Source organism: Phragmites australis, chromosome 2, assembly GCF_958298935.1.
Source record: "Phragmites australis chromosome 2, lpPhrAust1.1, whole genome shotgun sequence".
NCBI lineage: Eukaryota > Viridiplantae > Streptophyta > Magnoliopsida > Poales > Poaceae > Phragmites > Phragmites australis.
The window spans coordinates 46,905,466-46,919,565 of NC_084922.1; positions in this window are offsets into that span (position 1 = coordinate 46,905,466).

Sequence of the window (14,100 nt, forward strand, 5' to 3'; positions counted from 1 at the left end):
CTAGCATCCGCACGGCACCGGACACCGACAAACAGTCCCCTGGACTGGAGTGAGTACTCCCTGGCTCGGTGACCCCCTTTGTCAGTGTCTCCGTAGGTACTACGGGGATTGGATAAGCGTCTGTTATTGTAGGAAAGAACTCGGCCTTTTCGATGGCTCCACATCGCCTGCCGACGCCTGTGCATGGCACGTACGCACGCTGCCGCCGCGATGCGTCGGCGTCCGACGTGCCTGTACTGTTGGGCAGCGCATCGCTTTGTCCTTTTGTCCTCAGGGGCAGAGCAGGATATGCGCGTCGATCCGACAAGTATGTTCACGAACATGGCATTATTGCACACTGAAATCGATCTCTGTCCTTCTTGGATGTGCGCATTGCAAACAGTGGTGGATCCAAAAATTCTAAGTTGGGAATGCAAGATTGTGACGAAGCGAATTCAGCGAAGGGTAATTGAGTATGCGGAAGTGAGGATGGACCGACAATAGATATTCGATAGAAGACTAAAGTTGTGAGTTTTAGATCCAATTAGCTACATACTACACGTATGTTTAATATATACTGTATATATAATTGATTTTTCCAAAAAAATTGGTTATACAACTGCATACTCATGCATCAAGTGGGTCCGCGGATGATTGCAAAGTACCAGTGCTGCCAAACGAGGATATAGCCATCAGCCCTGCATGCGTCTTGTACTGTTCTTCGTCTGCATTCAAAGAAATAGTATAATCCAGCGTGTACCTGTGTCGGTAGGCAACAAGAACAATTATCTTGTACCTAAGCGTCCAGGATCTCAAGAAATATATCCTAGTCGTCTCGTCGTCCCCAAGCTAGCACTTAGCTTGTCCCCAGGCTCGCTCAGGAGTGGACAAAAGCAAGGAAGAAGACAACCGAATCTGAATGTTTTATGAATTATTCATATGTACGAAATCCGATGAATGGATCAGATAGAGAGCGGCATGTGTATATCGGCACAGTATGGGAGACGCAGGCGCCTCCAGGAATTCCAGATTGCGATCATCGCAGGTTGTGGCTAACATTAGCCGCCTTGACCCACCAAGATTGGAGGCCCCGCACATTTATCCACTCACTCCCATGGATTGGTTAGATCTAATCCCAAGTTAATCTCAGCTGGCTAGATCCTCTCAGTCCAGCTCGGTTGACTCTTCTTTGAAAAGCTGCCGATGTGTGCTGCCTCCTGAAATCAGGACAAGTACTGGACAAACAATGGATGTGATGCCTATGGATTGATAGCCACCTAAAACCTGCATTCGTCGAGCTTGTTTAGGCCAACTCTAGCAGTAGTTTCAAATTTGCAGAAAAGTCCTACAGTACTCTTTGACTGTAGCACTGAAAATCATCTGTACAGGGTCTGCATCTGTTGCTACAGTGTCTGTATCTGTTGCTACAGTGTTAGCTCGCACCTAGTGCTGCAGTGTTAGTCCGTACCTAGTGCTACAGTGTTACAGAGAGAATATGGGCTCCAGATTTGCTGGGTTACTGTATTAGCCGCATACTGTAGCAGTACTGTTCACAGAGCTAGGCGTTGCTGAGAAAACCCGTCTGGTTACTGTAGCAGTACTGTAGTCAGAAATCTCATCCCACAGACATCTAGTCCACAAATTCACTCGTCAAGACACACGCATCCGGAGTCTACTCAAGCGTGACCATACCTTCACGTGTCCATGACTATAGATACAACTATTAGAATAGATTTACACTCTGCAAATATTATACACTGTACCTACGCGATATACTTAGCCTCCAACCGTTGCAAGTAGAGGAGCGAATCATACCAAGACCCTCCAAACACCTTTCCTGCCGAGATTTTCTACAAGACACCCCAAGTCTCAGAGGCCATGCACTGAAGGCCAGTTCCCTTTTTAAGCCTAGACCGGTTCTTGAAACCTTCAGACATAGGGATAGATGGACACTTGGCCTCTCGTTGCTCTCAGCCTCCTAGTATTATGTCCCACTCAATCTCGTGAAAGAAAAGTCAAGTCCTGCCCATTCAAGACACATGATTGCACGGGGGTGACTAAGCATGACGGCGCAAGACTCGGTCCTTAAGCGACCAGGACAGGTATCTTCCGGGCAATGAACATCACAGAGGTGACTCAAGCCCCCAGGAGCATCCTCGTCCAGAGTACTACTCCACCTACCATCGCCAAAATAGTTTTCACCTATTTTTACACATCACCCTCCACATCCCATATGATATCAAGGATTTTACAACCATCATGAAATTCACAACCATCAAAGATTCATGGTATATGAGTTATCATTGATAACAATAATCTTATCTCTGAAGAGAGGTGTTTTAAAAGCGACGTCTCTAGGGAGACGTATTCAATCCTAAGCATGCTAGATATCAAGGCATCGACTGTTATTAATATAGATAACAACAAATAATCCTAAGGTGATATGTATTTTGGATGATAACATTTATGGCCTGGCAAATGTTTAATAGGATTAACTACTACAGGTAATTTGTAAGAGCGCATTACATAGCACATGCGATATAAGTCCGATTTTAATTGATCATGTAGATTAGTTGAAAATATAGGTTTAATATGATCAAAAGGATAGGACTTACCTTCTCTAAAGTTCTCTTCAAAGTCTTAGTTGCAGTTAGGATCCTCCTCGCTCCTGATGCTTCTTACGTAGCACTCGTAGAACTCCGGTTGCTCTGCAATTGCGACTACGATCAATAACGACTATACTAGAGAAGAATCAATTAACACCAAATAGAAAGCCAAATGAGTCCTAATGGATATCACAATGTGACAGATGAGTAGATCACGATTTTAGATGAATTTCGATGAAAGAATTGCTGAAATCGGAGCCAGAACGGAGAAGTTATGGATCCTGAAAGATTTAATCTAAAATTAAATCAATAAAAATATGAAATATCACTATTTAGAGGTGGGGCCCACGAGTAGGACCCACCAAGTAGTAGCCTGGTCCCACATGAACAGTGAATTGGTGGGATCCATGTGAATAGTACTAGTTTGGGCCGAATGGGCTTAGATGGGCCGGTTCTGAGCTTGGATGAGCCTGGGCTGCATAGTGCTGGGCCCACACAGTGCAGGCCCGCTCAAGTCTTGGGCTGGTGGCTAACGGGCTAAGGAAGCTGGGCTGCCCCACAGATACACGACCTTTGGTAGTCGGGCCAGCCTAGCAGGCCAGTCGGCCACTAGGTCGAGCCATGGCCTAATCGGCTAGGTCGAGCCATGGCCCGAGGCCGCTTCAAGTGTACGCGGGGGCGTTGGCGCTGGGGCGAGCGGTGGAGGGGAGGGGTAAGTCGATCGGAGATAAGAAATTGATGGTGGTGCGCACTGGGAAGCTCACCGAAGAAGTGTTCCGGCCGGGGTTTCATAAGGACGAAAGCACGCCGGCCCACTACGCAATACGGCGGACTCAGTTGGGAGCTCATCGACGGCAGCCGAAGAGGGGGAAACAACAACGATGCAAGGAAAAATGGGCATCACCTTCCCTGCACGGGAAGGGGCCAACTTGCAAAGAAAATGGGCCTAGCACCTCTAGGCATCACGGCACGATGGCCGGATCACATCACAGAGCAAAAGCACGTCGGCAGTGAGTGCAAGCATAGCGGTGGAGACAAACTCACGGCGACGCGTGACAACATGCTTTCTACATGGATGCGAAGGGGGATTGGAAGGCTCACTAGTGTCTGGGTCGAAGGAACGGGAAGGTAGCTGGCGGCGAGAAGCACAAGCGACGATAGCGTTGGCTCGGCTCTGTGCATGGATGGCTCCCGTCGGGCTTCCGATGGACAAGCGACGGCATAGGGACGATGATGGCTCTCCGGTGCTCCTCGGCAACACGTCGACGGTGGGTCGGTGATGGCGAAGTCACAGCGGCGACAATGGTGATGACGACAGTGTTGTGGCCTGGCGAAAGGGAGAAAGAGGGAGAGGGAGAGAGACTAGGGCTCTATTTATAGAGGGGAGAGGGACGGAGAGAGACGGTGCGGCTCACTGGTGTCAAGCAACATTGGTGGCGTGGTGGCGACTGGCGCCCACCCTTTTTCCCGGGGCATGGGCTGCCTGTATCGGCGTGGGCATGGGCGCGGGCCGGAAGTCGCACGGTATGGGCGTGGAGCATGGGCAGCAGCAGAGAGAGGAGGGAGAGAGCGGAAGAAGCAGAGACCGATAAGGGCGGCGAGATATTTCCCGGAGAGGGAAATGGCGGCTGGCTAAGGGCGCATCGCGCTGAAGGGAGGAGAAAGGAGGAGAGGCGTAGGCGCTCGCGGGGTTGGCGACACGAGGACGACTGGGGCTCGCGCGCAGATGCGAGCGAGCGTGTGTAGGCATGGCCGTGCCATCAGCATGGTGAATGGGCTGGCACGCGTGAGGGAAGAAGGAATGAGGCCGGCTGTTGGGCTGACCGAGAGAAAAGAAAGGGGATAAGGAAACCGGCCCGGGTGAAGAAAAGGGAAAAAGAAAAGGAAAAGGAGAAGAAGAAGAAAAGGAAAAAAAAGATTTTGGAATAATTCAATTTGGAGAATTAGAATTTGGTTTTGATTTTTTTATTGAGATCAATTCAAAGAGACATATTTAAATTAGGATTTAGACATGCATCTAGAGCTTTCTAGGATGATTGGAATCAAGGGATTTGAACTCAAATTGGATTGGAGCTTAATAGAATCTAAGAGTAGATTTGAAATTGAGAGACATTCAGTTTCAAACCTCCACACAAAGAGCCGTAGAAATCTCAAACTAATGCATATGAACCAACTTAATGTGGAGACTGAAAGTGCATCTAGGCCTCCTAAGTAGGTTTTAGCTTATTGATGACAAAACGATTAAGGATCTAATATGTTTATCTAAGTCATGAACAGGTCTTAGTCTAAATTGAGAAGACATATGATGATTAACGCCCTTCAAAAAGAAAAGAGAAAAAACGAGGAGTACTTAATAGGATTTAAATTTTTCTATTTTTGAAATTGAGTCTAGGATAGCCACTCTATTAAGAGGGTTGCGTTTGATTGCTTATTTAGTGTCTCAATGCTCAAGATATCCTTTAGTATCAATAAGTTGAGAGACACACTCACCCACGGACACCGGGATGTTAGACAGAAGTTCACTGAGTTCGGAGTCTCCGGTGTTCACCGAATACTCCGGTACTCAGTATTTAAACCGGAGTCTCCAAGACAGACTCCGACAGAAGGTGCTCGGTTCCGAATTTCTTTTTGCCCGGAGTCTCCGGTGTTCACCGGATACTCCGGTGATTGGTGAGTTTTCAGGCCGGAGTCTCCGAGGGAGACTCCACCAGAAGTCGCTCGGTTAGGCATTTATTTTTGTTGGAAAAGACCGGAGTCTCCGGTGTTCATCGGATACTCCGGTAGGAGAAAATATTTGTACCGGAGTCTCCGAGGGAGACTTCGGCAAGGGTGGCTCGGTTAATATTTATTCTTTTGTTAAAAATGACTGGAGTCTCCGGTGTTCACCGGATACTCCGGTACCTGGAGAAGCCGGAGGGTCCAGCAAGTCTCCGGACTTTGCCTGAGTGGTAGCCCTATCAGGACCGGAGACTCCGGTGTTCACCGGAGACTTCGGTAACTTAATAGAACTGTAATGGCTAGTTCTAACACAGTTCTGTGACCATTCTGACACTGTTTTGGAATTGAGACCGCGTACTCCAGTGTTCACCGGATACTCCAGGTTAGGTCTGTCAGAACAGTAACGGCTAGTTTTTGAGAGATGGCTATATATACTTCCACACCCCATGGCATTAAATGCTTGCTGTTGCTGCTGAACTCTACACTCCTAGAGCATTCCAAGAGCATTCAAAGTCCCTCCAACTATCTCTAGTGCTTAGTTTTGCGCAAATTTAGTGAGTTTGGGTTTGGAGTGAGATTAAAACACTTGAGCATTGAGTTCTTCATCAAGCATTCGCTGTGATCATTTCTCTTGGAGCCTTGTGCTTCTAGACGGCAAGGCGTCGCCTGTAGAGCACCCAATCTTTGTGGAGTGTCACGAGAAGTTTGTAATCGACTTTAAATTGAGTAAGAAAATTCTAGCTTGATCTTTACGATCGCTAGAAGAGGATAGGGTTGGAAAAGACTCGGCTCTTTGTGAGCTCCTCAACGGAGACGTAGGCACTTCTTTGTGAGGTGACCGAACTCCGGGATAATCCCTTGTGTTCTCATTTGTGCAATTTACTTAATTGTGTAGCTTTGAGAATTTTCCATATAATTAGTCCTAGTGATCATCTTGCTATTATTTTTTGTTGTTTAAGCTTTGTGATATCTAGTAGACTTAGTATCACCTTTAGATTCTAGCTGTTCGCGTTAATACTTAGTTATTCTCAAAATCCTATATAGACCGGAGACTCCGGATTGACCGAAGTATCCGACCTTCACCGGAGTATCCAGCATCTTTTAATCCGATGTTTAGTTTTAATTTTCAGAAAAGGCTATTCACCCCCCCCCACCTCTAGGCACTTTCAGAGACTATTTTGAAATTGATTATGGTGCACTTTGAAATACCAATGCAACTTAGCACAACTCATAAATATGAATGTATATATATATACTAGTATATACATCCACATACCTTTTATCTTAATTTTAGTTAGCTTAATTAATCCCAAAAAGTTTTAATTTGGAGTGAATTTTGTAATTAATTGGCATGCTTAAACTCAGGATGTTACAATCGTCGGCATCCTCCTTCGACGAGCTCGGTCGGGGCTTCGTTGCCTTCGGCTCATCGACGAAGAAGTCCCACACCTCGTCCTCAGAGGGGGATCCCACTGAGTCACCGAAATTCGAGGTTGTCGGCGCCTTGTTTGACGACCACGCCGACAAGGCCTCCTCCTCCCCCCGGATTATAGCGCAGGTGTGGGAGGTGTGGCCGAAGAAGATGGCGGTGGAGTCTGCGACGGCGGATCCATCATACGATGGCAGCGAAGGCGATGGAAGGGAACAGGGTGAGAGCGAGAGCGAGAGCAAGCAAAAGAGTGAGAGAGTTGATCGAGTGTGAGAGCAACATTCAATGGTGCTGGGAGAAGCCGAGAAGGTGCATGCGTGAAGCCAAGCTGGAGCGCGCGTAAAGACGTACATATTTTTATATATCACTATCGGTTTTTAAATACAACTGACAATTATAGAGAAAATTACACTATTAGGCCATGATTGTGATTTTAGTAATTAATGACAACATAATCATTGGGACTAACATGTTAGTCAAGAATATATGTTAATAGGTCTCGTGGATGCAATACATCAAGAAGCCACCACAACCAGGATAAATTTAATTGAATTAGAAAAGTTCTAAAAATATTTACCCCACAGGAAGGTCCGGTGTAGAGGTGTTGAACTCACCAGAGTATTGTGTCCAGAGACAAAGTGAAGGCTGATGCTGATGACTTCATCAAAAGTTATGGTGCTCTATGTGTTGAACTCACCTGAGTATTTCTAACAAAGGAGAGAAGGCTGAGGACCTCAGTAGATAGTCCGGTGATCTGTACTTTGTAACATCGTAGTATTTTCTGCAGAGAAGAATGCAAGTGCAGAAGACTGAAGATCAACCCAATACAAGGTCTGGTGCTTGGTTTGTGCACACCGGAGTATAGCACCAGAATATTTCTTGTAGTGGCGATTGCAAGTGCTGAAGAATGAAGATCAACTCACCGGATAGTCTGGCGATCACAGAGATAGTTACACCGGAGTATTTTCAGGGAAAAAAAGATAATGTTTAACTCACCGGATGGTCCGATGTGAATCGAATGAACGCCGGATTAATACATCAGAGCACTTTATACAGAGAGGCTGCAAAGGCTCGGATGGTTCAAGATAACTCACTGGAAAGTTCGGTGATGGATTTAAAGGCACACCGAAGTGTCATGTGTTTATAAAGGCATTGATTGGATTTTTAACGACTAGTTTCTAAGTTTGTACTCACTGGGTGATCTGGTGTTAGTACTACTTTTCTCATGAGATCATACGGTGTTAACAACTTTTCTGATCCATTGGGAAAACCACTAGTTGGCGGGTTTGAGGCTATAAATATCCCTCCACTCAATCTTTTGAATGTTTGGCATGCTGCTAGAGTCTATAAGAAGCTCATATACACTTGAGAAGACATCCAAGTCACTAAAACGCATAAAGTAATTATCTATGGCAATTCAGTACAAGATTAGAGAGTGTTTAATGCTTATAGGCCTAGAGTAAGTTGTAGCTAGGTGCTGCAACTTGAAGAAAGGATAAAGGAGTGATCCTAGCTTATACAAAATAGTATGTCGGCGCCTTGTAGTCTTGGTAACTCGTTTACATCTTGATCCTTGGTGGCTCAAGCTTGTTGACCCTCTGACTTTGTGTGGAGAAGCGGCAAGACACGTGTACAGGAACACGGAGACCCTTACCTGGGTGGCTCAAGCTCCGAAGTGATCACGATGGCAAGTGATCGAAAAAGAGGCTAGTGGTGAAATATTACCTTGGTGGATTGGTGGCTTATCGTGCTTGAGATCTTATCTTGGTGACTTGGTAACTCAAGAGCAATGATCGGAAGAGATTTGATGACCGGAAACATATCCTATGTGGAGCTCCAATGTGAATTAGAGGTGACATTCATGCCATCGATACCACAGGATAAAAATCACTTATGCCAAGTTTGTATCTCTATCCTATTTACGTTTTCGCATTTAGATACTAGCAATTTACCTTGCTAAAGTAGGTTACAATCCTCTTGAGTGGTAGGGTAAATACACTAGATAAACCTAGAGCACATTTAGATTGAAATTGAAATAGGTTTATCTTGTGAAGTTTTGGGAGCCAATTTAGTTTAAGTTTCTAAATGTCCTAATTTACCCCCTCTTAGGATGTTATTGTTCCCGACAATTGGTATAAGAGCATCATACTTTTGATAGGCTTAACATCCTAGAGTTGTGATGTCTGGAGTTAGGATGGATACCCATAGCTCTTCACTTTTCGATAACACAAATTTCCTCCGTTGAAAAATTCTAATGTCTTATTTTTTTGCAAATTGAAGGTTTAGATGTTTGGAGAGTCACCGAGGATGGGATGAGATCTCTCATTACCAACAAGGAGAGACAATTAGATGCATTAGCGAAGAGTATCCTTTTATCATCTTTAAATGTTGATGCTAATCGTATTTATTCTCTCACCAATGCACATGATATTTGGAATAGTCTCATTAAAATACATGAAGGCATAAAGGATGTTCGCAATGAGAAATATCATATGCTTGTTAGTAAGCTCAATAGCATCAAATAATTTTCCCATAAAAGTGCTAGTGACATGCACTCACATTTGAATATTCTTGTCAATGAGATCAATAAGCCAGGTTTGATGCCAATTGACGATGATCAAGTGGTAAGAAAAATACTTCAACACTTGTTACGAAGTATAAGGTTCTAGTCTCCATCATCTACGAGATGACAATCGCATCAAGAAGATGATTCCAAGTCAAGTGATTGGTAAGATCACCGTCTATGAGATGACTATGAATATGGGGGTGGAAGTCTCTTCCTCATCCAACGTCAAGAACATTTCTCTCACAAGCAAGCAAGCAAGCACCATGTCCACATATGAAGGCGAAGATTATGGAGATGAAGATGAAGATGAGAAGAACAATAAAGATAATGAGCAAAACACATCAAGTGATGAAGAAATGAAACCCGAAGTACCCAATCTCATCTCTCAAGTGGAAAAGAACATCAAGAAGATCAATATCATGATTGGTCAATGAATCACCACAAAAGACTTGGTCAAAATTAGTTATCGCATCAAGAAGGAGAAGAAGAACGAGAGCAAGAGGGAGACAAGGAGAAGAGCCAAAGTATTTGCAATTATGGGAAGATGGGTGAGTGAAGATGAAGATTCAAGCTCAAATTATGAGAGCTTCGCCACCCACTCCTCCAAGATAAGCTCTTTCTCAAGGTTATTATCATACAAGTCAACACGCAAGCCATCTCATAAGTATCTTATAGCTAAAGGTATAGAAAGCGATGTAAGTGATGATGAATTCGACGAGAATTCTCCTTCCTATGATGAACTCCTTCATTTGATCAATGAGCAACAAAGTCCCCTTAAGAAACAATCAAAAGAGCTTAAAAAATTTAATGTGCTTAATGACATTCATGTTGTCTTTGTTTCTAATTATGAATAATTATTAAGCAAATTTAATTTGCTAAACAATGAGCATGATGAGATTAATGCAAAATTTGAGTGTATTAAATCTCAATCAAAAGCCCATTTGGAACTATATACCTCTATATTTATATTTAACCCTAAGGTAGATGATATGTGTTGAGAATATTCTTATAGAACCATATAATGAACTCATTGTAAAAAAAATGATGAGCTCAAGTAAGAAGTGGAAAAGCTCAAGAAATACTTGGCAAGATTAAAGAGCAAGAACTATGTCTAAACTCCTCAAGATAATCGTGAAATTATAGTGAGGAAGCTTGTGGAGGGGTCCACCGTGACATATTTCAAATGTCTTGAAGAAGACTACAAGTTCTTTCAATGCAACCAAGTCAAGAAGGAGACCAAGAAGAAGAAGAAAATAATAAATATCTACACCAAGCACAACTACAAGATCAAGGCCAAGAGCAACCACTATAAGCTCAAGAAAAAAAAAATAGCAAGGTTGTTGCACTATGGTTGGGAGAAAGAATTGATGTAGAACCAACCAATTTGGGTGCCCAATGAAGTCATCACAAATATGAAGGGGCCCAAATCGGTCTGGGTTCCAAAGAGGACTTGGAGCCCTAGTTGGATATGAAGATTTGAAGACTTAGCTCACAAAATGAAGTGAAAGTTCAAGCAAAGAAGCCAAATGTATAAGATTAGATGCTTTGATAAAAATCATGATCATCATATAACCAAATCCCTATCTAAAGGTAATGAGGTAATGGTAGCTATACTTTTGTTCTTGCTTTTTGAACCATTGCCTTGTCCAAGATTGCATATACATATTTCAACTTATTGTTATACCTAGTATATGTTTTTTATATGGTAGGTTGCTTGCGCTTATCTCTAATCTATGAGCAACCTATATAATTTATTAGTTATAGGTTCTTTTCATGGCATTAGTTTCACAACTGGTTCCTTTATGTGCCATGAACCAATCTATAGGGTACCCTCACCATTGTTATTAATAACAAGTGCATATGTCTCGTAATTATTCTAAACTTATATACGCACATTTAGTGGGAGTATATTCTATAGGTTGTGATTTTAAGACTAACATGTATTGCTAGATGTATCTTTTGTAGTATCATAGAAAATCAACACGTCCTCAGAGAGATGCAATATTTAAATGCTTCAATTGGTATCATTATCAATTTATTTCTATATTTAAGCTACCTTTATGTATAACATGACTTAAACTTCCTACATCTATTTATTATCTAGATATACATATATTACTATACTCCTACAAGTGTTATTCACAAATGAGTCTCGTTATGTGTATACATATATAAAGGGGGAATTTAGATTATATCATGTGAGTTTCATAAATTATGATCCTTGTTTGTCTTTTTCAATTGATATCAATATCTCATATCCTTATAATTGGTATATCTTTTCAATTGGTATCATTTTATTTGGGTCATGATTTACGAAGCTTTCTTCCATGTGCTCTAACGCTCTTTTTTGAGTTCAACATATGTTTGTAGCCCTTTTTGAGATTGTTGATAAAGGAGGAGAAGTTTGATGACCAAAGCAAGAAGCAAGATACAATATGTCTAGAAATACCGAAGTTGATAAAAGAGGAGAAGAAGAAGATACAAGAAGCAACATGAGACACCGAGGTTGATAAAGGGGATAAGCTCTTGCATGGGTCGATCAAGGGAGATACTAGCAATGAAGAAAGAGAAAACCACAACAACAGAGGGATTAAATGGTAAGAACATGCATCGAAGCAATGTGGTAAGATTTTGTGCTCTTTATGATTGGTATCATTTATTATTTTTCACTTGCTTTGGTTGTGTTGTCATCAATCACCAAAAAGAGAGGGATTGTAGCGAAAATAACCGTATTAGACCATGATTATAATTTTAATTATTAATGATAATATAGTCATTAGGACTGACATGTTTGTCAAGACTATATGTTAATAGATCTTATGGATGCAATACATCAAGAAACCACCACAACTATGATAAATTTTATTTGAATTGGAAAAGTCTCAAGAAGATTTGTTCCACTGGAAGGTCCAATGTAGAGGGGTTGAACTCACCGGAGCATTGTGTCTAGAGGTAAAGTGGAGGCTGATTACTTCACTGGAAGGCCCAGTGGTCTGTGTGTTGAACTCAACGAAGTATTTGGTGAGAAGGCTGATGACCTCACCGGATAGTCTGGTGATTTGCACTGGGTAAAACTGGAGTATTTTCTATAGAGAAGAATGCAAGTGTAGAAGACTAAAGATCAACCTATTGGAAGGCCCGGCGCTTAGTTTGTGCACACTGGAGTATAGCACCGGTGCACTTTTTGTAGAGGCGACTACAAGTGCTGAAGAATGAAAAACAACTCACCGGATAGTCCGGTGATGCTAAAGATAGTTGCACCAGAGTATTTCCAGAGAAAAGAAAAGAAGGTTTAACTCACCGAATGGTCCGGTGTGAATGGAATAAACACCAGATGAATATACTGGAAAATTTTACACATATAGACTGTAAAGGCTCGGATGGCTCAAGATAACTCACCAGAAGGTCCTATGTTTACAACAGCATTGAGTGGAGTTTCGACGGCTAGTTTTTGAGTTTGTACTCACCGGATGATTCGGTGTTAGTACTACTGTTCTCACCGGAACATCCGATATTAATAACTTTTTTGAGCCGTTGGGAAAATGGCTAGTTGGTGGGTTTGAGACTATAAATACCCCTCCACTCAGTCATTTGAAGGTGTGGCATGCTACTGAAGTCTAGAGAAAGCTCATATACATTTGAGAAGACATCCAAGCCACCAACGTACTTAAAGTGATTATTCAAGGCAATTAAGCACGAGATTAGAGAGTGTTTAGTGCTTATAGACCTAGAGTGAGTTGTAGCTAGGTGTTGCAGCTTGAAGAAGGCATCAAGGAGTGATCCTAATTTGTACCGAGTGGTATGCCGACGCCTTGAGTTTTTGTGACTTACCGACATCTTGGGCCTTGGTGACTCAAGCTTGTTGACCCTCCAATTTGGTGTGGAGAGGTGGCAAGACATGCATATGGGGATGCGGAGATCCTTGCCTTAGTGTCTCGAGCTCCGAAGTGATCACGGCGGTAAGTGATCGGAAGAGAGACTAGTAGTGAGACCTTGCCTTGGTGGCTCGTCATGTTTGAAAACTTGTCTTGGTGACTTGGTAGCTCAAGAGTCGTGACCGGAAGAGACTTGACGACCGGGAGCATATCCTTTGTGAAGCTTTAACGTGGATTAGGGATGACATTCATGCCATCGATACCACATGATAAAAATATCTTGTGCCGAGTTTGTCTCTCTACTCTATGTATATTTTCGTATTTACATATTTGCAATTTACCTTGTTAGAGTAGATTGCAATCCTAGAACATATTTAGATAAAAATTAAAATATATTTATCTTGTGAAGTTTTTGAAACCAATTTGGTTTAAGTTTTTAAGTGTCGAAATTCACCCCTCTTAGAACGTCACCGTTCCTCATAGTAATAATATATATTATCACTACTGATCATTAAAGATACATCTTTTGATACACTAATATCACTATCGGTTCTAGCGATAAACCGGTAGTGATAATTTGAACATCACTATCGATTTGATCACTATCAGTTCGTATTATTAACCGGTAGTGTTAATTATTATAACTATTGGTTTTGTTGGCTTGATTTTTTTTATGTACGTTTAAAACTTCTGAACTGATATTAATATATTATTACTATTAGTTATTTTTAAATTGACAGTGAAAAAAATGTGAATATTCTATAGTAGTCCATGTCTTACCTACTCACCCACTTGCAGCCTTGCAGGTGGTCACTTGCAAGTAGTGCCAATAGAGAGGTCTCCTTTGTCTGCGTGTTCTTTTCTCTGATTTCACAGCACAAGAGTTGGGTCGTGTTACTCACATCGACCAATCAGGAGGCTAGCTAA